Source organism: Thermobia domestica, chromosome 14 (genome assembly GCF_964235325.1).
Source record: "Thermobia domestica chromosome 14, izTheDome1.hap1.1, whole genome shotgun sequence".
Lineage (NCBI taxonomy): Eukaryota > Metazoa > Arthropoda > Insecta > Zygentoma > Lepismatidae > Thermobia > Thermobia domestica.
The window spans coordinates 175751983-175779351 of NC_137467.1; positions in this window are offsets into that span (position 1 = coordinate 175751983).

Here is a 27369-nt window from a genome sequence, read left to right on the forward strand (position 1 = left end):
TAGTACGATATTTTTTATTATACCATACCCGTTTGAGTTGAAATTTAAGTTCTCGGTTTGTTCCTTATATTAGTTTTACCACAGATGTTTGAGATGCGTTATAATTTGGGTGAAAACAATTAACGCTAAAAAAACTAAGCAAATGTCAAGGTATTTACATGTAATTTTTGGCGTTGTAGCTTCATGTCGTGGCATCGCATATGTAGTCATTATTAAAGGGTGCACGTGAAAATCAAAGTAAAAAATACGAGGACTAGAACACAGATAGTGCCATTGTTACTCTTTATACATCAGAAATGTAACTCGTACTTCTATCTTTAACAGAAGATAGTTAAAAAAAATATTGCACATCGGAAAAACAAATTGCAGAACTTGTATTCCTAAAATTTGTCAGTAAATTCATACATCCACAAAATCATTTTCGTGAAGTATTCCATGAAGTGTAATACATTTTGCTTCTTGATACAAATACTTTATAATATCTTGTAAAGACTTTCACATAGCAAAATATAAACACTAACATAAATTCACCCTATCAATTATTAGATATTTTGGATATTCTAAATGGTTCATATGTTGGGATATTAATGATGTATACCACATTTACAGTGAGTAGATATAGTGTTAATACACCCAGTATTCACATACGGTCATCTAGCCTCTTCTCAACAGCCCCCATCTAGAAGCAACTAAATGTTCCCGATCAACATATTTTAAGTCTGTCCTTTCTTACTATTGATACCCCTGCTTGTAAAATATATACCCAATTTCGAATCCTTCTACCGCAGTTCTATCGTTTTCGTCAACGTTATATCTTAAACTGCATCGATCTAGTTCAAATAATTATACATTATCTCTTAGATTAATTTCCAACTGTACAACGTTATGCAGCACCCACCATTGGATCACCTTCTTTCTATATACGAACACACCGTTGTCATTGAGCTACATAGTTCTGATTGCCGTATCATTTATACCATCTCAAAATCTAGTACAACGCTCATTACAACAGATCTCGTACTCCTCTCACTAAGGCTCTCTATGTTCATCCGCCTTACTTAGCACAGAAAAGTAGTTTCTCACCATTTTCTGCTCTAACAACTGATACTTATGCTGTATCAATTATATCCTCTTCTTAAGCATTCTACTGTTACAGGCTGACAGTGTCATAAATTTGCATCATTTCTCCATATTTCGCCTTCATAATCCTTAAAACATCTATCATCAAACGAGCGTATTATTTTTTGCGGTCCACCCATCATCGGATAGGAGTAGAGACCGCAAGAAAGCTTGATGTTACAACACCATATCAAAAATCTACCTGGTATATATATATATATATATATATATATATATATATATATATATATATATATATATATATATATATATATATATATATAAGAAAATCGCCGAGATTTCATACCAAAAACCCACGATGATTCTGGTTCTCATTTCTCACTAAGGTTATCCGAGGACAAAATGATGTTCTTGAAGTATGGGTCTTTCTATTGTCCTTCCTTTAAGGTGTAGTCGTCGACTTGGATGTTGAATACACGCAGGAATTTGAGGTTATTCTGTTCATTTTTAATGTCTCTTGGAGCTAATGCAATCATCGATAAAGTTTCCAGTAAGGTATTCGATATGTCAACGATATGCGAAATGGTATAATTTTACTATTCGAAATCATAAAGAATGCACGAAAATTTGGAAACATTTTTCGTCTGGTGTAGATAGACTAGAGCACAACATTTTTTGACTTAAAAATGTTTACTCATTACAAAATATTCAAAACGTCTAAGTGTAAAAATTAACGCTGCCAAATCAAATTTTAATAGATTGTTTTTCCCTCCTTGAGGTTCCACAGCGTGGCCACAAGAGACAATAGAAACCAGTGGAGGGTCCTGCAATTATCTTAGGTTGTAAAATACAACTAGATAACGCATGCAATTTGCACCATGTATGCAATAGCGTCTGTTAGCAGATGGAATTGCATTAGTCTTGGTATCTAACATTTTTTCTTTCCCTGTATGTCCCATTATCGTATTTAGATTAGTTAATTTTGTATGTGTTGAACAATCATGCCACCTTGAAAGGGAAACGTTTTTCTCGTTTTCCTTCGACTTTGAGTAATGGATGGTCCCGACAGCGCGTATAGTAAACTTAAGAAAGCCAGTAATTAAATCTCCTCTATTCAAACGACAAATTTCAGAAAATAGCATCCTTAGAAATAGATGCAATCAAGCAATGCGTAATGCAAAATAAAAATTTCCTACATCCTGATAGAGAACAAGAATCCCTCCTATCTTCTGAGAAATTTGAAGTTACTTGGCATTCGTAGCAGTAAAGGAGAAGAGCTTGATGTAGTTGCATTTTTCTCTGTCACTTATACCAATAATTATTTTTGTAGAATTGATTCTTCTAACTCACAGATAAGTAGAAGATCTATTAATACATTATCTTTTAATACCTTAGTTTTGAAGAAGATGATTTTTATTTTCACTCGTTTTGCTGGATAAGATGTTATTAAAGCGATTAAGAAGATAAAATCCATTGAAATAGGTGCAGATGAGATAAAGATAAATATAATCAAGCCTACATAAGCTTTCCTCGTCTTATTAATTACCAATTTATTTAATCTTTCCCTTCCTAGTCTTATGGAAAACACCACGAATTCCACCTCTCAATAAGATTAAGGATATCTGGATCTCAAAAGACTTAAGGCTTATTTTAATATTACCTGCCCTATGTAAAACTCTTGAACATATTGTAAGTGATCAAATATCAGAACACATTCAACATTATAATCTCTTAGAGCCATAGTAATATTACTTTCGTAAACTTTCCAGCAATTATACATGCCTCACCAGTGTTACTGATGATATGCGCTCTCCTTTGGACAAGAGGGAGATAACCCTGCTTACTTTACCGAATTATAGAAAGGATTACCAGTCAATAAAACACGACAGCTTTTTACAGAAACTTGTAGAAAATTTTAGCTTCTCTACTTCAGCTGCTAAGTGGATCTAAAATTATTTATGTGACGGACAACAGTATGCGGTATTTGCCAACTTAGTTTTAAGTTACTGAAACCTCCTTGTGAGATTCCTTGAGGTTGTGTTTTAGTGACACTTCTTTTCTGTCTTTACGTTAATGACTTACCATATCAATCAATTTGACTTTCACCAAATTGGCTACTAGAGAAATGATTCTTTTTGCAAAGCACTTTTAGTCTAGTTACCCCATGTAGACCAATTTGGTAGTGGTGGCCTCTCTGGTGATTAATTACTGCCGACATATAACTATAAAGCTAACCATGAAAGTTCTGTCGCTTTTTCACCCACCACCTTCGGACATCGATATGTCACCTAAGACGTACTTGAAAGATAAAAATAATACCTGAAAGCATCGACAATCTTCTGGCAACTTTCTGGAAGAAAATGGATTGCACCACAAAAGAACTTGGTGTTCCGTGAAGCAAAGAAGACATCAAATGCATTTTGCAACTCTACTAGGGATTTGAACTGCGTCCTCTAAAGTGATTATCCAAGGAATGAAAGAGGTGATAATCAGAATGTGCAATGTCCGAGGAGTGTGTCGGATGGAATAGTGTTCCCCATCCAAGGTGTAGAATGTTGTCTCATTTCATCCTAGCCAGTGGAGATTAGCGTAACATAAAGACTCTTTTGCGATTCAGAAGTTCTGGCTCCCGAGTTTTGAGTTTTTCTTGAACAACGCTTAACTGCTAACATGGATTGCTGCCCTGAGCAGCGGTAGCAGTTCCCGATGCACGATGCCCCTTGCAGTCCGCCAAACACACAGAAGAACTTTCTTCTGGTGCAGTGCTGGCTTCGGTTGTTCTGGAACCGGCTCATGAGAGGTTAACCAATGATCACGGAGCCGTGGAGCTTCGTATATGACCTACTTCACGTTACATATCAACACCCTGTCCAGAAATGACTCATTCCTCGGACGAGACAGCATAGAAACACATGTGTCTGCTCGTGTTTTCTTCTGGTCCGGAGTTAAATCATGTTGGACACATCGATCCAACTTGTAGTGCTTCCCAGGTTGATGGAGGTGCTGCCGAATGGTTTCTCCACTCTCACTGAATAGTAGTTTTAGTTTCACATATTTCTGGCTACTGTTCGCCTCAATTGCTGCCTGAAAACCCTTATTTCTACATGTGCTGGTCTTCCGGCACGTGGTGCGTCTTCGAGTGTTTCGTCACCGTTTTTAAACTTATTAAACCACCACAGCACTGTCCGTGCGGCCACGACACCCTCACCAAAGGTGTGGCATATCTTCTGCCTGTTTAACCCCAGTTGAACTTGTAAAGGGTACACGCTCTTATGGACGCACTGTTGAGTTCCGATGTTCACTCAGTCCTTACGCAAGTTCGGAGTATAATTGAACTGCCACAACCAGGGAGTATGTTAGATATCTTCACATCGACAACTGACCTTCGACTTATCTCCATTGGCATTCAACTCACGGGGTGAGGGCCAATTGAACACAGACCTGCACAGAAAGCGATAGAACTTTCTTGGTTACCTTTATAAATTTGGCGTAACACGCAATCCTTCCCACATGGCACATAAGATGGTACAGAACATAAGAAGTAATGATAATAAAATGCATTTATCCTTGATTGATTTTAGTTGAACTCGTCCTATAGCACCGTAATAATACATAAATATTGCTTAATCCATTTTAAAACCGAAATATTTGTCTGATTATATCCATCTGCAGTGGCATATTTACGATTTTGAAAATGAAATGAAAGCAATATTTACGTTTTACGTTCCACGGTTATGCCGGTTAGACTAAATGAGACGGTGATGATGAAAGATTAGTGAAATGGTGGAATGAAGAAAGTGGGAGGAAACGGGAGAACACCGAGAAAACCCACGAGCACGGTGTTTGTCCACTACAAAATCCACAAGACGCGATCTAGGATCGAACCGGAGACCCCAAGCACCGGAGGTGAACGCTCTACCACTGAGTCAGCGCTCCATTTACGATTTTGTTTCGGGGGGGCTTCGCTAACTTTAGTCCTGGAAATGTGAAAATTCTGCATTTCATTTACTTTAATATAGTAATTAAAATATCTGGGGCTTAAGCCTGGAAGACCCCATAAATATGCCACTGTCCATATGTATAATGATAATAAATAGAGACTGCTGTTGGCTACTGAAGCAAGCATGTTCCCTACCTCTTGTCGCTAATTACAACTGCAAACCACAAAAGTAAGTATTTAACTTCTGATGAACCTCCCACATTATGTTCTCTAAAAATCATAGTTTTTTAAAATATTTTTTTATCTAAAATATATCTAGAAACAAAGCGAAGTCACTCGCACTATGGTCAATGTAGAATCAGCAGCGCGACTTTAGATATTGCTGGATATTGTCGTACACTTTCAATAGAGTTTTATGTTTTTTATTAGTATGAGATTGATTATAATATATGAATTAATCAAAGTTGGGGTTGGGTGGAAAAATTTCTTTGCGCTATCAAAATAATAACCCTGTTCCAGAGATCTACTCCACATCCTCAAAACTTCTCCATTCATTATGGTATCTAACCCAGTGGATCTTTTTTCAACTTTCTATTCCTGCTTCTGCGAGATCAATCTTAATGTTGTTCCTCCTCTCCGCCTGTGGTTTCGTAGGTTTACTTTTCGGATTGTAATACGGACAAAACTTTAAAAGCGTTCCTGCTTTGTTCCATTTTTGCTACAGGAGTTTACACCTCACCTTCCTATTGTTAATGGAGTTAACAATGTTAGGTAGTCTGCATATATCATGAAGTTACTCGTTATGAAATTTATACCATTGCTCATCCCGTCACTTTTTGATCCGAAAATATTCCTCACAATTTTATTTTCAAGCACTTTTATTGTGTGTTTTCTCTTTAAAGCAAGCAACCATGTTATGCAATCATATAACACAACAGGCATAATTATCGTTTTATACAAGATCAGGTAAACGACACTTACTCATTATTGATCCATTTCAACTCCAAGCAATTGAGACATTTAAAATCCTCAGACAAAATTAAGTCATATTCGACCACACTAAATTTATTTTACAAACCTTGTCAAAAATTGTGTTTGAAATTATGGAGAGGAAAGAATACATAAGTCCTCATATTTCAGTTCCTTAGACTCCAAGCAGTGGATACCATATTAAGTGAACACTGTAATAAGCACATACACAGCATATTCTGTCGAAATCAAATATTTTTATAAGAATTGAATTGAATTGATTTTAGTTTAGCGTCCGTTTCAGCAGCAAGGCTATATGAGACGTGGACCTACTGATTAATGTGGAGTCCGAACCACATGAGCTCCCGCCGAGAATTCAACCCGGGTCTTTCACGCCAATATTGTTATAAGAATTATCATAGAATATAGATATCTTTTTAAACTAAGGAAAGGGGATCAAACCACCACTGTATTTTTTGATTGTTTTTTTACTTCAAGTAAAAGAAACGATAGCATAGCTTCGAAACGAATGCTTCTTACTATATGAAAATCTAATATATGTGTTAGAAAATTATCAAGGATCATTAATAATTCGAAAATAAGGGAGAGTAATACATCCCACATTAAATTAGCCGGTAACTCATGTCTGAATTTAATCCTAAATAATACGGATTACTGAAACAAGTGAAAGAAAACATGCATAATATTGTATCGAAACTGAATGGGGTTTACAAAATTTATCATGAAACTCAAAACGCACACACACGAAGAAGATTCTGGGGCAGGAGAGCCTATATCCATTTCGTGCTTTATTGATTTTAATTCCATCCAGAGTGGATGGTTTGTAACAAGACTGCGACTCAAGAATTTTTCTAACTTAAAGAAAATACACGACATATTAGTTACAACATAATTGAATTTTAAATGTAGAAAATTATGATATAACATTTTTCTAATTGATGAGGGTGGTTGGGAGTAAATCATCTTCTCACACTTGGCAGATTTTAACTCCGAGGTGTTGAAGTGATGTGAATGCTTTAATTAACTACACTACTTTATGTGATAATCGAATAATTGTATGTGGTGCTTCTATATTTGAAAATTATCTTGTGTGTATGTTTTTCAACTCACAATATGAGAGTTAAGTTACACCTTATTCTAAATGAACTTTAACCTCAAAGAATATTGTTATTTCAGTACGTTGAAGGAAGCTTACACCAAGTTATTAAAATTGGATAAAAAAAAGTATATGAAGAATAATTTAATCTATCAGTTTAACGTCCTAGCTTCAATGTGCTTTAAGCTAAGAGTAATGGATGATTAAGGCAAGAATAATAGTGGGAAAAAGATAAAATGGGAAGAAACTGGAGAGAAAAAAACGCACTAACAGCATTTTGCTCTCCACAAATTCACATAGGCAGGAATCGAACCAGGAACCTCACACACTAGCTGTAAGCACCCAAACATTGAGCCACCATGCCTTGTATAGTAAGGTATAAGATATCGTGGAATATACGACCTGATTGACACACCAATCGCGATGGAGTTAAATGGTAGAAGCTTTGCTATTGTCGATTGAGTAACGCAAAGTCCATAACAGAATCATACAGTAGTCCTGCAGCATTACTGGATCTTTCTGGACTGTTTAAATTTCCACACTTTCCTATTCACATCATATTACTCAACATTGCACATAAACTTTCAATTTTACACATATTATGATTATCCAGCATATAAAATTTTTGATCTTGGCAATTTCCAAAATTTAATGGTCCCATGAATTCCTCTCAGTAGCTATAGGTAAGTACTGCTGAAGTTGAGGGGAATAGTGCTATGCACTAAGTCACTGACCCAGGGGAAGGGGCTGTGGGTCTCGAATTAGGGTCAGCTAAAGGAAAATCCATATCATCCTAAAATATACAATAATCGATCTTACAATTGAATAACTTTTTTCGGTTTGATATAAGATGCTCCTTAGGCGATGCTGATTACCTCCACCTCTTCTATATTATAATTAGAATTCAAATTCAAGATTTCGGTTTATACTACCTTTTTAGGTTTTCCTCTTCGAGATATAACCTTCAGTTTACTCATTCATAGGAGTGTGTCGCCCAAGCATGGTACTTACAAGCGGACATGCAGCTCTTCTGGATATCTCCATTGTTTCTGTATCCTCTTTGGAAGAAGCCAGTTATTGGATTCATCATTCTGTTTGTATTCACTCTTATCTCCATCATCTACACATTCTGCATCAGTTTTATCAACAAATATCAATGGGCCCCGATACTTCCGTAAGTATTTACTACTAAAGGTTCAGGTATGTTTTGCAGTACTATAGTCATACTTTGTATATTATATGAAAGAAATAACCAAATGTGATGAAAGATGGCTCGTCTCAATAGATAATACGGAACTTGTTTTTAGTCTTACAGTGCAAAACCGCAAACTGTTAGCAGCTGCAACTTTCTGAGTTCTCTATTTTACTAAGAATAGCCGCATATTTATCAGAGAACAGAAGAACCAAACCAAAGCAGAGGAAGCAAGAGGCACGGGTCCATGCTTTGGTGGGGGTCAAAAACTAGAAGTCACTACCTGTATGTAGTAGTAAATGGGTATTATTTTGCACCCGAAAGGGCGATAAGTAATTGTAAGATACTTCCACCTACATTTTCAGAGAAAAAGATAACACTAGATTGTTTTTATAATCGAAAGAGTGCAGATGAAGTGTCAAATCAAAGTTTCATGTTACATCAATCATTTCTCTGTTAAACAAGTATGATTTTATTGAGAAAGCGTACATATGTATGTTGAATTAAGATATTTTGGTTTGCCTGCACTGTAAGTGCGCCACTCATGCGGAGAGAGAAGTCAGAGTGCAAATGCCGAGTATCTCAATCACAGCGTGGAAGTAAGACTTTGGTATAGCACGTACGACTGTGAATTAACGGCAACAGTCTTTGATCAATTGTTTATATTTCCTAGCCTGTAGTGTATTTTGGCTTGGATTTCCTGCACTTTGGTCAAAAGGAAAAACACTGAAATGAAATCTTTGAGTTTTACGTCCCACGGTTATGCCGGTTAGGCTAAAGGAGACGGTGATGATGAGTAATGAATGAAATGATGGAATGAATAAAGTGGGAGGAAACAAGAGAACCCCGAGAAAACCCACGCACACGGTGTTTGTCCACCACAAATTTCACTTGGCGGGGGCTGGGATCGAACCCGGGACCTCAAGCATCAGAGGTGAACACTCTACCACTGAGCCACCGCGGCCCCGTTTGGTCAAAAGGAGTGGGGGCAGTTTCGAAGATGGCGTTGCAATGGAAGAAGTATTTCTGACATGATTTCAGGCACTGTTGGGAAGCAAAATACCAATCAGAACGTAAAAATAAAAAAGAAAATCTTTCCCCTCACCGACAATGTATAATAAAAAGGATACTCGCTAATGTATACGGTGACTTATTTGTGGCATTAGGTGTCCTTTGTTCGATCCTAGATGAAATGGTTTGTAGTGGATAACATAGAGTGCGTGTGACTTGACAAGATTCTATTACCTCACACATTCTCATTTAACAAATTATTTTGTAGTTTACTTTTCTTTGACATCCCATCTCCTTCTTTTTCATTTTTGGATGCTTGTCTAAATGTAAAGATGTTTGTCTTTTTTATATATATATTTGAAAGAATTTGTTACTTGCTTGAGTGAACTTAGGTAAATATCTAAACCAGGATTTCTCAACCTGAGGGTTGCGAAGATAAGCGGAAGAGATAAATATAATTAGAACCTAATAACGGAAAATATTTTAAATTTTATATGAACTTTGTTCTCATAGGCATTCTTTTCCTTTTATACATACTGTTAAGAACAAACTCTACTAAACATTTTCAACAGGTGAAAAGTTGTTTAAAAATCAATTTAAATGAAAGAGGTACGATATGAAACTAACGAGAATTGCATATTGAAATACCAGAAAAAAACACAAATGCAACAAAACCTGCATAATGAAATGCAATTGAAAATGAAAGTTTATGAGATGCCGCAACGTGGTGTGATTTCACTAGTGCGGCAATGTCCGGTTCAATCTTGGTGTCGCACATTACAAGGTCGTTTAAAATACTAAATAACTTTTTAGCAACAGTTCAACTTCTTAACCAAAATAAGAAATCGCTTTATTTTTTTTAATCATATGACACAAAATTGAAGGAGTTATGAGGTTTTAAAATTTTCAAACACCTTCGTTTTGAAAGAGTGTGGATAATCGGATTTGATATTTGTAATATGAATGAACTGACCAAATTTGATTATAACCCATTAGCTTCTAGGGAAGTTAATTTATCCACTATATACAAGAAATGGATTCTACTATTATAGAAATAGATGGATATTGTGAGATCTGCGCAATATGTGTATTAAAAATCACACAGAAGCTTATTACAAACCAGAAATTATAAGGGTGTCATTGACAAGACGATGTGATAAAATGGGGCTCGTGATAGGAATTAGGTTGAGAACCGTTGGTCTAAACCGAACATAGAATTGAAAATTCAAGAAATAACAGTGTGCAAGGTGTTTCACAAGTAGCTATGTTCCAAATTACAAATATATATATGAAGCTTATAGTAAGAAATTGGAAACATTACCTTGATTTTAAGATAGAGTTTTTTTTAACTCTTTTATTTAAAAAAATCAATTTATTATATTAAAAAATGTTTTAAAGTAAATTAAATTGTATATTTTATAGGTCGGAGCTACGGGAATATATGATAAACGTTTTCTTCCCTTTCTATGCAAGAGGAGCGCCATATTTTGTGGGAGCTTTACTTGGATATGTCCTTCATAGAACAAAGGACGTGAGCATTAACATTTCAAAGGTAATAATAATTCCATACATTTCTTGTAGCAACATACTTATGTTTCTTAACGTATACAATGCCTTCTTTAATTATATTGTATATAACTATTCTAGTCGTATGCCATTACGAAAATGTTATTCCTATCTTGCCTCATGGGAAACCCTACTTCACCATTTCAAAGCCTATGTACTTATGATACTATTTGAGGCTCTGATTCGTTGGTCTGTAACTGAAAATTACATATATACAAAATATTACTAATATAAGCAGTATAAGTGGTATAAACAAGCCATTTAACTTACATTTCACATTATTCTGTCACACTTCATATAATCTTCAGCATTGTTTTACATGCTGTCACATTTCATATTATCTCCAGCATTGTTTTACACTCTTTTCTGAAACCCGTGCTAGTAATTGCATGATTTAGTTCCACTGTTTTGCTTGATTTCATGTATGAACTCACCAGTATCTAGCAATGGCAAATGTCTTAAAATATGGAACCACGTAGGGGTTTATTCTGCCGGGATAACAGGTCAAACTCGGACGAGCTCACATCTATCAAGTATGGCATATATCCCAAGACATCTCAATTTTATCTCGTCAACAATTGGATCACTACAATTACTACCTTATTATGACCGTTTAAACATTTCTTTCAGAATGTGCCATATGATATATAATTTGATGACTAAACTCAACGTCTTTGGAATACCTCCATGAAGTATAGTGACGATAATCTGCGGGTCAAATCTGTTGGGCCTGAATGATGCGCTTTATTTCATCGTGTAACTGTCAAATACGGTAGCGCATTGTTTCTCAATCTTGCAACTGTTCGTAACACCAACATGCAATTTTGTTTAGTCAAGATGCTGCTCAACTAATAGTAATATCCTTTAGAGAATCTTACTCAGTACGGATCACTTTAACAACGCACAACTCTATGGTGTTTGCACTGCACACGTCAACAACAGTCTGAACTACCCATTTTCCCTTCTAGAGTAGTACCATGTGTGTGACACCTTTCTGATTGAGTTCTCAGTTCTATATTGACAACCCACGTATACGAAAAGAACGCAGTAAGAAGAGTGATCACTAAAGCTCGAACCTAGAATATCTTTATTACTAAGTGAAAATACAAATCTATGATCGCAATTTGTAATGCTTCCACACAATTCTGTTCTAGGTTTACGTTGTGATTGGCTGGTTGTTCTCCACAACTATTTGTCTCGCTGTGGTGTTTGGTTCGGAGCACCCCCTTCAAGCGAATTACAAATACGATGCCACAGAAGCTGCCTTATATATCAGCCTCCATAGATTTGCTTTTTCTCTAGGAATCGGCTGGGTGATATTTTCATGTGCGAAGGGATATGGAGGTAAATCTATTTGTTAGGTTTAACATAATGATGAATTACTATTAAGTAAAACTTTCAATTAATACCTCAGTGATAGATTAAATTTTCGATTAACACTTGTGCAATGGAATGCAATATTTGTTTTGTAAATTAATTATTAATTAAACATATTATTCTTAGGTCTCAGATTTTACATTTATCTTTAGGATACTAGGACAGAAACGTAACAGCTGACATGGAAAAATGAGAGGAAATTCTCAAAGCTCGATAGTGCATTACTTTGATGTGGCCACGTTTATCTGTACAGAGGGATATTCACTGTCAGTATTTTAGCTATAAGTTATGAAGTTTCTTCGTAACATCCAGAAGAAATATGTAAAAAAGTGAATTACTGAAAGTATTCTTTTTCTGTTATAATTAACTTATAGGTCAATATTACCCTGCATCGTACAAAGTGTTCAATGCGTTAGGTGGTGTTTATCGTGATGCGCGCTTCTTTCGCTGAATTACTGTCATCATGATTTGCTTCTATGTTTTCGTCAAATAGCCCAGTATCATTCTCAATTTCATGGTCTACCTCTTCATCAGACAGTTCATAAAGAATACATCCACATCACTGACCACTAAGCTATATTCAGAATTTTGTGAGATGTTCTATCCTTACGTAAAAAAAAAGAGTAGGGCAAGGTGATAACACTGAGAAAAGGAATAAATCACTAGGAACTTCTTAAACAAACAGACATAAACATATCTAAGAAAATGTTGAAATATTTACATTTTTTGTAATATCATTTCTTTCGCACATTATGCGAAAGCGCAATCGCTGGAGAGTTAACTCAAATTATCACATCATCCTTTTTAAGATGAAAAAGAAACTACAACTCACCTATGTTAAACGTTAGAAGCTATGCAATTTCATGTACTGTATTTAAAAACTCATAACATTGTAGTGATGTTTGAACCATGTGACGAATGTGAGGTCGTTATACCACTTAGGTTGCTTGGAATGATCTAAACAAATGTTTTACTTTAGCTTTTGGTTTCCATTTGGATAACAGTAACGTTAAATATACTTTCCACTTAAATTCAACCATGCTATTCGCGATTATACTTACAATGGAGGATAAATTCTTTTCACTTGTATTTCAAAACTGTAATAGACAATTCCTTATGCGAAACAAGAATTAAATTGCAAGATTATTCCAACCTTAGGACCAATTTTCTTTACAATAGCTTGTCACTGCCTTTCCCGAACTATCTTAATATGGAATAATTTTATACTTACCTCCATTTTTAGTAGCTTTAATTTTGCTTTAGTTGTACAAAATAATATGATTATTATATATTCTAAAACAAAAAAAAATGTTTATATATATTCTATTCGAAAAGGAAATAATCTAATATTTTTCATAGATCTAGAGGGCTGATAAGTTACGAGAAATTCTTATATTTTATGTCAACTCACTTTCACGCTAATCTGTAAATATCGTAGGACTATGTGTAGTCAAAGAATTAAATAGAATTTTTCTCTTTTATAGGACCAGTCAATCAATTCCTTTCCTGGAAGGCATTTGTACCTTTAAGTCGCCTAACATACTGCATTTACCTTACCCATATGTTAGTTATTCAATATCTAACGTTCTCTGCTAGGGCAGAGACTTACTACAGAACAGAATCAGTGGTAAGTTCTAGAAAGTACACAGATATTCCACAAGATTTTGAAACAGTACACCTTCATCAGCTCAATTACAGCAAAATGATCTAGTACGTAGAAATCAAGGTATTTACGCCCTCAAGGTATTTACACCCTAATCCTTACTCACATCCATCCTCAAACAATAATTGAGAAGCTTGATGTAATAAGGGCGTCAGCGAGTTTACACCCTTTTTGTAAGAAACGCATTTGTCGCTTTTGCCATGCTTGTTTAGCCTCCTGGTAACTTTTCAATTCAATATCGGAATAAAATGATGCGTATGACATTGTTTTCCACAAGAAGAAAACACTACTTAAATTTTCAACATAGTCTTTCTCCAACTGCATGTTTCAGACTTACGCCCTTATTACATCAAACTCCTCGATTATAAGATTACTGATGCTCAATCTTAAACGATACATACACCTTTATCCTATTGACCATCAAGCAATATTCACACCTAACTAACGTTTGTCATTAAACAATATTAACAACCTGACTCATACAAGTGTTCGTAGGTTTCTTTAAAAGAATTTCTTCGACTGGTCAAAAAAATAGCACTTCCTTATCAATTTTTTTCTAGTTTTTTTAGTGTCCAATTTCTATGACAGAAGTTCCGTGATAAAATAACCTTAGCAAATGCATGTTAAAGGAAGTGTCAACCACATTTATTTTATACATTTGCTTTTTGGTTCTATTTTTACTTTCTTCTTTCACTATTTTTAAAAAAATACACGCAAACATATCCAGCTCACAATGATTGCAAAATATGCAACTTTGAACACGTATACAAACTATTGTAATTGTACTGTTTTTTTTAAGAACAAATAAAAAATGGGTGTTTATATTGGTGAGTCTGTCAGCGCCAGAATATTCCTGAGTTTTCACATTTTATCGAAAAATTCCCTTTCCCTCGTTTAACTAGTTTATATTATTATTATTATTATTATTATTATTATTATTATTATTATTATTATTATTATTATTATTATTATTATTATTATTATTATTATTATTATTAAATATTCTGCCTTTCAGCAGGCCTTGGAACTAATGAGGTATTCTTTGAGTTTTATGTTTGGGGCTGGAAATGTTTCTTCTACGTTTCTTGATCTTCAGCTTCCTCTTTTAACTCCCAGTATTTTCTCTTATTTTTCAAATCATCGATCAGTTGCGTTCTTCTTCTTACCATTCCTCCTTTTCCTCCTATGACGGTATGAAGAAGACAAATTCTTCGCAAGATCCAATTGGCTTTACTACGAAGAATACTGGTTAAATCGTTCTTTTCTCTTCTATTCGTTTTAAAATATCATTGTTCGTTATTCTCTCTCCATTTTAACTGATGACCATGAACAATTCTAATGTTGTTCTACGTGACTGCATTATACATGCAATTACGTAGCCGACATATTATTTTACCAGGCACTAACTTTGAAAAAAGCATTGTACATTTGATACATATAAAAATTGATTTTCATGACATTTATTCTTTCTTGGGACTGCTTCAAATGGGTTCTGCACCACTGATTCTGTCAACATTTTATACGTTATATCATAATCGAGTATCAAACATGAAACAAATTGCAGACGCAATAATTCAGGGGTTTAGAAGCAAAACCTGCTAAATCCATTTTTCAATTTTGTCAGGAGAGAAAACAATTGTGACTTTTTTATATTTCAGAATTGTTGAACACTCTTTTGTTTAGTGGTCGCTAATTAATGCAGACGAGTGAAATCAACCATCAAAGACAAAATTTTCAACACTTCTGAAACATAAGGAGGTCTCTGTCATTTGGTCTTCCTGACAAAATTGAAAACCTGATTTATCAGGTTTTGTTTCTATACTCCTCAATTACTTCTTTTACATTTTCTGGTAAGTAGTTGTCAAAAGACTTATGTCACTTTCTGCATACTTCTGTAACACTTAACCCAACATCAATCTCAAACAACATTTAAACCCTGACCCACACACAACCTCAAACAACATTTACGCTCACTCACATTCATCATCAAGCACAATTTACACTCCTATCCTCAAACAATACTTATGCCTTGACTCACTTTCACTTTTACTTAACTCCTAAAATTCATTCGCACTTACCCACAAATAATGTTGATACCCTCGCCCATATCATGGTCATGAACTGAAATTAGGATGAAGATGCATCTGGATGGTGTTCATGATTTGTGAGAACAGTTGATATGAAGTAACGACGTATGATCAGATTATATCTTTCACCTTGGATACACGTTTTAGTTCAGAATTTGAAATGGGTATATACAAATGAGTTTCTTGCAGCAAAATCTAGTTTGGAGCTGATTTGTTCCTAAAATTGCTGCACTTGACAGGAGAAACAAGTTTAATAATACTATTTATTTAAGGTAAAACTCATACTAAAATTTATTTCATCACGTCTTTCATTGTGGTACTAATTAGAGAACGTTACACACCAGAATTAATGAGCAGATTTGTTAAGTTCAATTCTTATTATGGAAATTTAGCAAAAAAGCCCAAAATATTAAAATAGAATTCGCAAATTTCAAATGTACGTAATCATATACTCACTACCAAAAGTACTTAAGTCATATATACTTGAACGAAAGTTTTACTATGTAATAGAAAAAAAACGTATGTTTAAAATAAGTCCGTTTGTACAGGCAGAGTTTGAGGAAAATTAATCGGTAAGTATTACAATATTTTCGCTAAAATGAAAAGTAAAAGAACTTGCTTAAATCTAGAATTCTCATTTACAATAATAAGAAAATCCGACTAGATTTCATTTCTTATTGGTATCGATAAAATTGTCTCTTGTACTCGTTTGACTTTCATCAAAAGTTCCTAGTATTCATATTATAATTGTTTTGAAATAAAAAAATCAAGAAAACGTAAAACAGATAACATTTTAATATTTAAAGTGTTTGTCCTTTCACTGACACTGCACTAAAACCAAAGCTAATGTAACGTCCGTCTCATTATTATTATTATTATTATTATTATTATTATTATCAGCAGCTGTAGTTGTAGAATTGTAATAGTAGTAATAGTAGTATTAGAGGATTAAATTCAGTGATGTTGCGTGAGTTTTTTTAGAAGTATCAAATTGTAATGACATTGAGCAAAGTGCAGAAAACTGCTTGCGCACGCAGAGGTTAAGGATGTGCAACCAAAGTACAGTTAGAGGTACTTTTTTAATATTTTCTTTGTAAAACAAACAAATTCGATCATTTAGTAGGTAAATGGAAACTTAAAGTCTAGGAGTAAACATTCCTAGTCGTACATATTAATGATGCATAATAACAAAACTATAATTAATTCTTAAGTAAAAATATCCCTCAAATAAGTAGTCAGAGATATACATATTCTTATATTATTAATATAATATTTTAATATTTACATTATTTCTTATATTTACAGGTAGTGACATATTTGGGAAACATGGTAATAGCCATTCTCCTCGCTACAATTTGGACTTTAGCATTCGAAACGCCAACTCTTATAATTTCAAAGAAACTTTTCAAGGGATAAGAAAATGGTACGAATTCAGACATTATTCCCTTATTCATTATGCTAGAGTTAAAACCAATAAAATAATCGATTGAAGCGATAATTTTCGTAGCTTCTACATTCGAGTCTATCAGAATTACTGTCCTGCCCGTATGTTGGTCTGTTACACGATAACGCTACTAAAAATTATCTGAGTTTAATGAATTTTGGTTCAAAAAATGAAATTTTATCGTTTCTTGTTGAAATTTCCTTATTAGTTTTTCTTTACAGAATAATTTTTCGTCTTCGTTGTTGAAAAGAATTATTTGATTACCTTCTTTGAAATACTTTTCATTTTAAGAAACTTATTTAATTTTCGGCTCCAAAAAGAATTATACATATTTTATTTTCGGTTTTGTCTTAATTTTCTTGAGAATTGTTCGAAAACTTAAAAATATCTCTTTTTCTATTGGTTTATGATTCTCATTTCTACCAAGAGGCTATTCAAGATATGTAATCGCCAGAGTTCCTACTTTTAGAGGACCTTCCTTAGGAGAATGATGATAATGTTTGCTAAAATAAGAAGCCAGAAACAAAAGAGGGGTTAGCTCCCTTAACTATTTCCAGATTTACCCTTTTATCTAATTGGAGTTAACTTCTTACCAATTAAGTTGAATGGGTTTCTAAAATATTTGTTAGACCACAATTTGTATTAAGGGAAGAAAGTGGCTCGATGGTAGAGGTTTTAATTCTAGTGTGTGAGGTACCTCGTTCCATCCCTCCGCCATGTAATTATATGGCAGACAATATAGTTTCTTTTCAGCAACTCTTTGATCATCATTCACTTACCTTAATTGTCTGTCTCCCTTTAGAGAAAAAGAAAAAAACTTCAAGCTATTACTTAACAACATTATGCATCTTTATGTTGTTAAATGTAAGAGCCTCTGAATTTCGATATGAAACTGTTTGTATCAATAGACGCTCAAGTTTCCACAATCAGAGACAATCTTAATATTTACAAGTAGAAAAAGCTCTGTAGGTGCTCTAAAATTGTATTATTCGCATTCTTTTGAAGACATAACCTGAGGTTTTTCTTCGCCATAGCAAAGAGTTAGTCCACCTCCATTTTCTAAGTGGTGTTGTTTCAAGTGTTCATTGTCTGCAGCAACATATTTGTAATCATTGTTGCAACGTAATTCTGTCTGCAAATCATGACTTTTCTCTGAGTGAGGAAGTTTCTGCTACAAAATTCTCACACAAGAAAACAGAACAAACCGGTTCACTGTGACTGGGAAACTTTAAACAAAGGTAGTGCTTAAAAAAAATAGGAATAAGGCATCATGGTCAATGGCTTGTCATCAACACCTTTTCACCACCTTGAAAATGCCCTATCCATTGTGTCACATTCCCAAGTCTATTGTATCGCCTCCATAAACTTTTACCAAGAGTCGATGGATTTCAATCGGCCATATTCCTTCAGCAGTGAGGAATTCAAACACATATCGTTGTTTTATACGCACGTCCATATCAGGCTCCATTTTGGAACACTCCTGTGCTTGCCCCGACTACTGCAGAACAACTGGATCATCTGCATATAAAAAGGAAGGTTCAAGCATTAGCACTACACCAACATCTGGCACGGACATACAAAGTCAACACAAAAAATTGGAGGCGTTAATTTCGGAACGACCTTGGTATATATATATGTAGCTCACTATTAATTTGGTACCCTGTCGTGGCAGCACTTAATATTTCAACGAAAACGAAACACAAAGGTCGAGTTCTCGAGTCCTGATGTAACGTTCCTCTTTGAGCGTTACATTTTCTCAAAGAGAATATTTGCAGAAATGTTCAATCAGCTCTCAGCTAATATTATTTCTTATTATATTTTCTCAATTCTCGACTCTCATGAAGGATTCAAGATGGTCGACAATTGGACTAGTGCGTGTAGATGTAGTATGCTACTTCTCTTTGTATGTCTATGGTTTGCATTGAGCGGCTTTTGAGAGTAGCTCGGATCGTTTGAAATAATTTAAATTTTTGTGTTTCACATAAAACGGAAGGATTATTATGAATCTGCATATATAAATGCTCGTTTATATAATTTTTATTCTCCTTTAGTTATATTTGTTTTATTATAAAATCTGTTATTTCCATTCTACGCTCTGATGCGTAGTATGGAATGACCAATCCGGAAGTGAGAGGGCTGCGGAGAGCCCCCTCTGGTTCACCTTTTCTTTGTACTACAAAACTGCGAACATGGCCATGGTGTGGTGAGAAGCACGATTGTCCATATTTTTGGATATTAATTTACAGTGAACTATGCAGTGAGTGGCTGTTCTTTAATATAAATATTTAAAGAAGCTGTTTTAGTCGAATGGTATGCTAGGCTAGCGGGTATAAACAAGATTCACAAGAGAACTTACTCAAATAATTCGACCTGTGCGTTTTGAAGTATGGCTGAGATTGGTTAGATATTTCCTAACTATTAATGTGATGAAAGCTGAAGTTCAGAAATCCCTTTTGTGCTGTCTCCGGGACTGAACTCGATTGATGTATGGCCTCCTTCTCTTGACGTGGTGAATTTCCGTCCACCTTTACTATATTTTCTTGGCAAGGGACTTCGTCCTATATTACTTGTTGTCAGCTCAGCCTGCCTCTACGGAATTTAATGTGTCCAACTGTGGTCGCTGTTGTGAGGATGAACATTGCAGCAGCTTTGCAGTGATTGTTTGTCTACCTGGTGGAGATAGTAGCGGAACGTATGCTTTGCTATTAACCCAGGATGGGTCGTCGTGTGATCAATCCACGCCGAAGTTATGGCTGTACACATGGTGAGATGTTGGAGGAGTCATCAGGACCGGTCGCTACCCTGGAGTGCTGTTTCACAGTGTTTCCACAGTGTCCCTATTCGTAAAGTGAAACCACGGTCGGGTGAGCTTTGGTAACTGTCTACTAGGTAAATATGTCTATTTCTTTTTATTCCGTCTTGTGAAGAAACTGGTATCATCCGGGAAGTTGCGGAAGAAATTGTCCACCATTTATAGTTGTCCAAATTGTTTTAAATATAATATCTAACGTCGTATCAATATCTTCGTGCGTTCATTATCTTACTACAGATTACTTATGAACAAACAATAATATACGTTCAATAATTCTCAGTTTTTCTTGGTGTATACATATATATATATTATCCGAGTCAGTTTATAATGTCCATAATATTGTCCGAAATGAGTTTTGTCCGTAATATGTCCGAGTAAACGAGAGTGAGTCTCTATCCAGTAAGTTGAATCATACGCCAGCGGGGTAGTCTGATATCAAAGCCGTTTCTCTCTTGCTCTGAATAAAATCATCTCTTAGAGTTGTCTAGATGTATAATATATTACCAGCTGCCATCTAGCACATGTATGTTAGCAACAGGTATTCCGTATTGTCTATTCTCTCAGGCATTCTATTTGATAAATTAAAGATTGATTAGCGATGGCTAGTTTATGTCTGTCTAGCAGCGGGCATTCCGTATTGTTTATCAATAACTATATACATATGTATATCTATATAATCTACAATCTAAGCATTAAGTCGCCGCACCCCAAGTTTGCATTCTCGAGTTGTCCTGTTACGTTTGATTGTGATGTTGCTCACTAGATCAGTGAGGCACGTTAAGACGGTGGGTGTACGATACCACTCGTACTTTAATGCGGGAGTGTCAGAAGTCGAGTCTAATTTCACTGGCTGGTTTTGTGTTCCCCATAATGTACTACAGAGTTTAATGTTATTACCGCCGCTGCTAATAATAAATGTTGAGGGAAATGTCCTCTTAGCAGTTGGATGCGGGTGAAGTGGAAAAGTTATGTACTAAAAGGGGGAAGGTTAATCGACGCAGCCATAGGTCTCTTCTTTGCAATGAGATGTTCACGAGTGGTAATGTAATTGGTAATTTTCCTTTGGTGAAGTAGCCTACCAAGGACTTTGTGCTATTGTCTAGAAATGTAAACAACTCTCTTACTGTTAGTACAGTGCGGCTTAATTTATATTGTTATTTACCTTTGAGTTGTGTCGGCGTTAAAAGGTTTGAGAAACTTAAACGGAATACAAAGATTTTTTTTTCCTGAATCTAGCTATCCACGATCATAAGTGTCAATGAGAGTCTTTTTGTTATACGTTTATTACAAGGAAAGTTAAATAAACAGAGATGCAAGATATATGGCGTTATCCTAAATGATTTCTTTTTTTTTCTTTCCTCGTCTTTTCCTTAGCATTGACAACGCAAGTAGTGTACAAGAATCTGGAGTAAGTAGCGTTGTGTTTACTGGTCTATAAATTACAGTGTAAGGAGGAACAACGGCGACCCAATGTTTTTTTTTCCTTTTCCTTCGTTTCCTTAATGTCAGCTACAAACTAGCGTAAATAGCGCTTTTCAAGATCGGTTACCCTAGCCAGGATTGGAGCTTTTCAAGATGGCGAACCCAGCTGTAGGATTATTTTATTGTTTAAAATGTTACACTATTTTTTGTCGTGTCATGCGGGAAGAAACGAGTGATACGGACTGTCGCGTTGGTGTTGATGAGATATACTGGATAGAGCTCACATATGTTTATGTTTATTAGACTTATAAGTCAGTAAGTAAGAATGTCGGCTGAGTCGAGGAATCTTCCTCCTAATGGAGATGATATTATTTGTGTTTGTTGTAGTGAACCTCTTGCTGCCGCGGAACAAATTGATTCTGATAAGAAACGTGCTATATCTTGTGACAGGTGTCACGAATGGTCACATTTTGTTTGTGTTAAGTTAAAAGATACTTCTAGTGTTTTTGAAGCTGTTAGCTCAGATTCTTTTGTTTGGGTTTGTCCTAAATGTGACTCGCATGCTTCTCCTGAAGTGTCGGAGCGTGAGAACGAATCACCTCCCAAGCATTTTTCTTCGCCTAAGTCCCCGCCAGGTAGCGAAAAAGGGACAGAGCACGTTAGTGAACTTGCGGAAATGTTCGCTCTTGTATTGAGCAAGATAGAAGAAAGTAATGCTAATATTAATAGCAAAATAGAAAGTAAGATAGCAGAAAGTAATGAAAAAGCTGAAGCTAATAATGCTAGAATTCAAGAGTGCATTGTTGAAAATGTACATAGCCTCTCCACTACAATTAATAAAATTGATGAAAGAATAGGTAGTGTAGAAAACCTTTGTAGTTCTCTCACTGTTAACCAAAAAGATTTGCAAGCGCAGTTAGATACTGTGAAAACGGAAGTTGATAATAATAAGTTATGTATTGAGTCTGTTGAATCTCGTGTTGATTCTATAGAAAGTGAGGCTGAGTCTCATCATAAAGCATTAAAGGTTGTTTTTGATAGAATAAAAAAACTTGAGAATGAAAATGAGGAAGTGAAAATTGAACTAGAAGGGTGTAATACTAGTCAATCTAAGCTTTTCTCTAAGGTGTTAACCCTAACTAATAAAGTGGATAAACTGCAGAAACCTAAATTTACGTCAGTTGAGTGTGGGAGCCTGAGTAAAGAAGGTGTTCCCTGTAAACGTCCTTGTATTAGTGAAAATTCTTTGGTGTCGTTTTCTGAGTCAAGGGATAATTTGCCTGTTAATACTATTGTTAGTACGTCTGCTGAATGTAATGTGTCTATTACTAGTTCTGTTAGCTATCTGAGTAAACCTGTGTTTGTGCAATCAGAACCAGATATTAGATACGAGTTTCCAGCTAGTCCTAGTGAAACCAAAGTAATTGCTAGTGCTTTAAATGTTTTTCCAAATGTTAATTCTTCTGTTTATTACAGCAATAATGTAAGTAATAGTACTCGTACTACTGACACTGTCACATGGTCAATGTCGAGAGGGATCACTTCTCATGTTGGGAATAGCCCACCAGTGTTTAATACTAGCTATTTAAAGCCTAGTTATGATCCTAGTGTTTTCCACACTACTATTGTGCCGAATAATCCGGTACCGCGAAACAGTGTTGCCACCTTTAGTGGTATAGCACCGCATTCATTGCCTTTTGCGATTAAGCAGAAAGATTTACAATCTTTTCCTTCGTATTCTGGGGATATCAAACCTGGAGCCCCAAGGAAGTTTTTGAGGGATCTTGAAAAATGTTTAAGTATGTATTCACTTACTGATGGAGACAAATTACGGGTCGTAGAACATTGTATGGTGCGAGCCGCGTTTGCTTGGTATAGCTCAGTAGCTCCTGAAATTAAAACTTATCAAGATTTTGTGCGTCTTTTTAAGAATCAGTATTGTTCGCCTCAGATAGAGCGTGCACAGAAGAAGTCGTTGCAATCTTTGCGCTATGATAAGACGAAATTTGCTTCATTGTTGGACTACGTTTGGTTTGTAGTTGAAAGTTACTACAATATATGCGAAACTCCGAGTACTTCGGAACTGGTGGAATTAATTTTGAATTGTTTACCGCCTAGGGACATGCGTTTGCTGTCCGTTCAGCAATATAATAGTGTTGATGAATTAATGAGTAAAGTAGCGTTATTATCTGGGATTGAGGATACTTCTATGCATGAAGTTAGGCCTCCAACAAAGAAAGTATTCGCTAAGCAAGCTAAAATCATTAATCGTAATTCAGAACATGTTGACAGTAGCTGTCAAACTGAATTTTTAAGCTATGCTCAGGCTGAAAATAGGAATAACAATAACAATAACAATAATGGTAATAATTATCAGTATAATAATCGATATCGAGGAAATGGTAGAAATCGTTATCGTGGAAGAAATCGAGGACGTAACGGAAGATATCAAAATAATGATAGGAGACGAGATGAAGCATCTTCCAATCCAAGGGAAGATCAACCTTCATCTACTTCGGAAAACTAAGGTTGCAGTCTTTTCCGAACACGGGGGGAAACGACTGCTGTATTTCTCCAGTCCCCGTAGATAATGATTCGGAAACTAACGTCAAAACTTACAATGTCTTGGTGGAGTCATTATCTGGAGATGTAAATAATAACGAGAGTAATAATGTCATATCATTTAACGTAAACTTTGTAGTTGAGGAGGATGAAGAAAAAGAAAAGCCCGACTATTATTTTTCTTCTTCCCCCGTTGTTAAAGGAAACATTGGCGGAGTCCAATTAACCTGTACTATTGACTGTGGATCAGATTTATGCCTTTTGGACTGGAATATTTGGAAACAGTTAAAATTAAAATTTTCATCTGCTAAATTGCGACCATATACTGGTTTGTCGTTAGGTGCCTTTGCTGGTACAGAGAAGTTTTCGGTTCAAGGTGTCCAGATATTTAGTTTAAATATTCAGGGTCATTTATTTGATATTCCGTTGTTTGTCATAAAATATCTTCGAACAGATCTTATTTTGGGTTGTCCATTTTTAGACAAATTCAAAGCTGTTATCGACAGGGAGAGGAAAGAAATCCGATTGCGTGATAATGCTGGTAGTCATGTCGTAATTCCGACTAATCAACCTAGTATTCTTATAGTAGCTTTGTCTTCGAACAAGGTTGAGATCGGGAAGATTGAATGGCCATCCGATGAGCAGGAATCGTTTCCTTCCGAACTTTTGTGTTCTGATGTCAACATTTTAGAGGTTTCTTCTTCAGTAGAACATCCAGTTACCTTTTCTGTGTCAGATGTGCATATAGTTCCTGAATCTAACCTTTCAGAAACTGAAATTCAGGATTATATCTCATCTCGAGAAGATTTAGATACTAACGTTAAGCAACGTTTATATAATTTGTTACTTCGATATCGTAATATTTTCTGCGAGTATCCTCGTAGGATACGAACGCCCTTGTACAAGATAGAATTAACTGACGAAGAACCTGTCGTAGGACCGTGTTATTCTGTGCCAAAATCCATGGAAATGGAATTTGAGGCAGAATTACAAAAATGGATTGAATTAGGCATAGCCCGTGAACAGACCTCACCGTACCGGAACCCCATACATTGTGTTCGCAAGGCGTCTGGTGCTGTTAGACCTGTAATTGATTTTCGCCTACTGAACCACCGTGTCCGAGCTCCTAAGGCTCAGGTGGAACCAATAGGTGATATATTGAACCGTGTAGCGAAAGCGCAATACTTTTCGAAGTTTGACTGTTCGTCAGGATACTATGGCGTAGGTCTCCATCCTTCGTCATACCCCTGTACGAGTTTTGTTTATAAAGGGCGACAATACGTAATGATGGTCTTACCTCAAGGAATCAAGAGTGCGCCCGCTATTTTCCAGAGCGTCATGCATAGTTACTTCGATCAAAGTACTAAAGATTTTGTCACTTTGTTTCTGGACGATATTTTAATATCTAGCACTTCTCTAGACGAACATTTCGCCCATCTGGAGCGTGTGTTCGAAATTTTTGAACGTGGGAATTTTTCCCTGAATTTCCGGAAGTGTCGTTTCCTTCTGACGGAAGTGAACTTCTTGGGACATATCATTAGTGGTCAGACTGTTAAAGTTGACCCACGTCATAATGAGCCAATCCGTTGCTATCCCATCCCGAAAACCAAGAAAAAGATGCGTCAATTTCTAGGATTATTGGGATGGCGACAGCGGTTCATTCCCAATTATTCGACTCTTACTTTTCCGTTGTACGATCTTATTAAGAAGGATGTTAAGTACAAACTCACTCCTGAAGTTTTGGATCTCTTTTATAAATTGCGGGAAATCGTCAGTAATCCACCTGCGTTGGGACAACCAGATTTCAATTTGCCATTTCACATCCATTCGGATGCTTGTTCTGAGAATTTGGCTGGTTTTCTGGCACAGTACCCTGATGGGTCTAATCATCCAAATGTCATCGCCTACGCTAGTCGTAGAGTTAAACCTCACGAACTTTCATTGTCTTCTTTTCAGTTGGAATTACTCTCTGTTTTATTTTTGTGTGAACGTTTTTCGAAATATATTCTTGGAAGAACTGCGTATATCCATACGGATAATGCTGCAGTCACTCATTCTTTTTCTATGAAGAACTTAGATACTAGGACGACTCGTATGCTTCTTAAATTACAAAGGTTTGACCTTGTCTTCGAGCATTGTCCGGGGAGTCTGAATTTTGTCGCGGATACATTGAGTAGAAATCCACCGGAAGTGCCTTCGAAGTTAGAAGAGTATCATGTCAATTTCTTGTCTGTTCAAGATTCGTCTCTTTTCAACCTGGAGAAAGTCAGGGAAAAGCAGAAGTACGACGACTTCTGTATTAAGTTAAGGTCTTTATTGGATAGTTCCTCGGAACATGTCACTTGTTATCAAGGTTTGTTATATTTCAAGCATAGGAATTCGAACCAATGGCTTTTGGTTATTCCTCAAGAGTCAATAAAAGAAATAATTGGAATAGTCCATTCACGTGGTCATTTTGGAGCTAGGAAATGTATGTCTTTATGTCGTTCTTTATTTTATTGGAAGAAACAAAGACTGTCAATTCGACAGTATATTAGAGATTGTCTTGATTGTGCTGAGACAAAGTTCGCCAATCAGGTAATACTTAAAGAAGAAATTCATATAGAAGCTAGTCGACCTCACGACCGCCTAGCGGTAGATCTCGTTGGGAGGCTCCCAGTTAGTAATGGTTATTATTATATTTTATCTATTATTGATGTTTATTCTAGGTTTGTTTGTTTCTTTCCTTTAAAGACTGCTCATGTTAAAGGTATAATTTCAGTGTTGGAAAAGAATTATTTTTATTTGTTCCCTTATCCTAATGCCATTGTCTCGGATAAAGGTTCACAGTTTATCTTGCGCCTCTGGCAGGACTATTGTAAGGAGCATAATATGAAATCCGTATTAACGTCTAGTTATTCCCCGTCTTCGAATGGTTTGGCAGAAAGGAGCCATAAAGAACTCAACCGAATTATTCGTTTAGAGTGTCATAGTAATCATTCTAAGTGGAGTACTGTACTGAAGCGATGTCAGGAACTCCTAAATTATTCATTATGTAGTAGCATTGATTGTACGCCTGCAGAGCTATTTTTATCTTATTCTGCTATTGAAGCATTTAAAAAGAATTTTCCTTGGCCTGGTGTTCTAG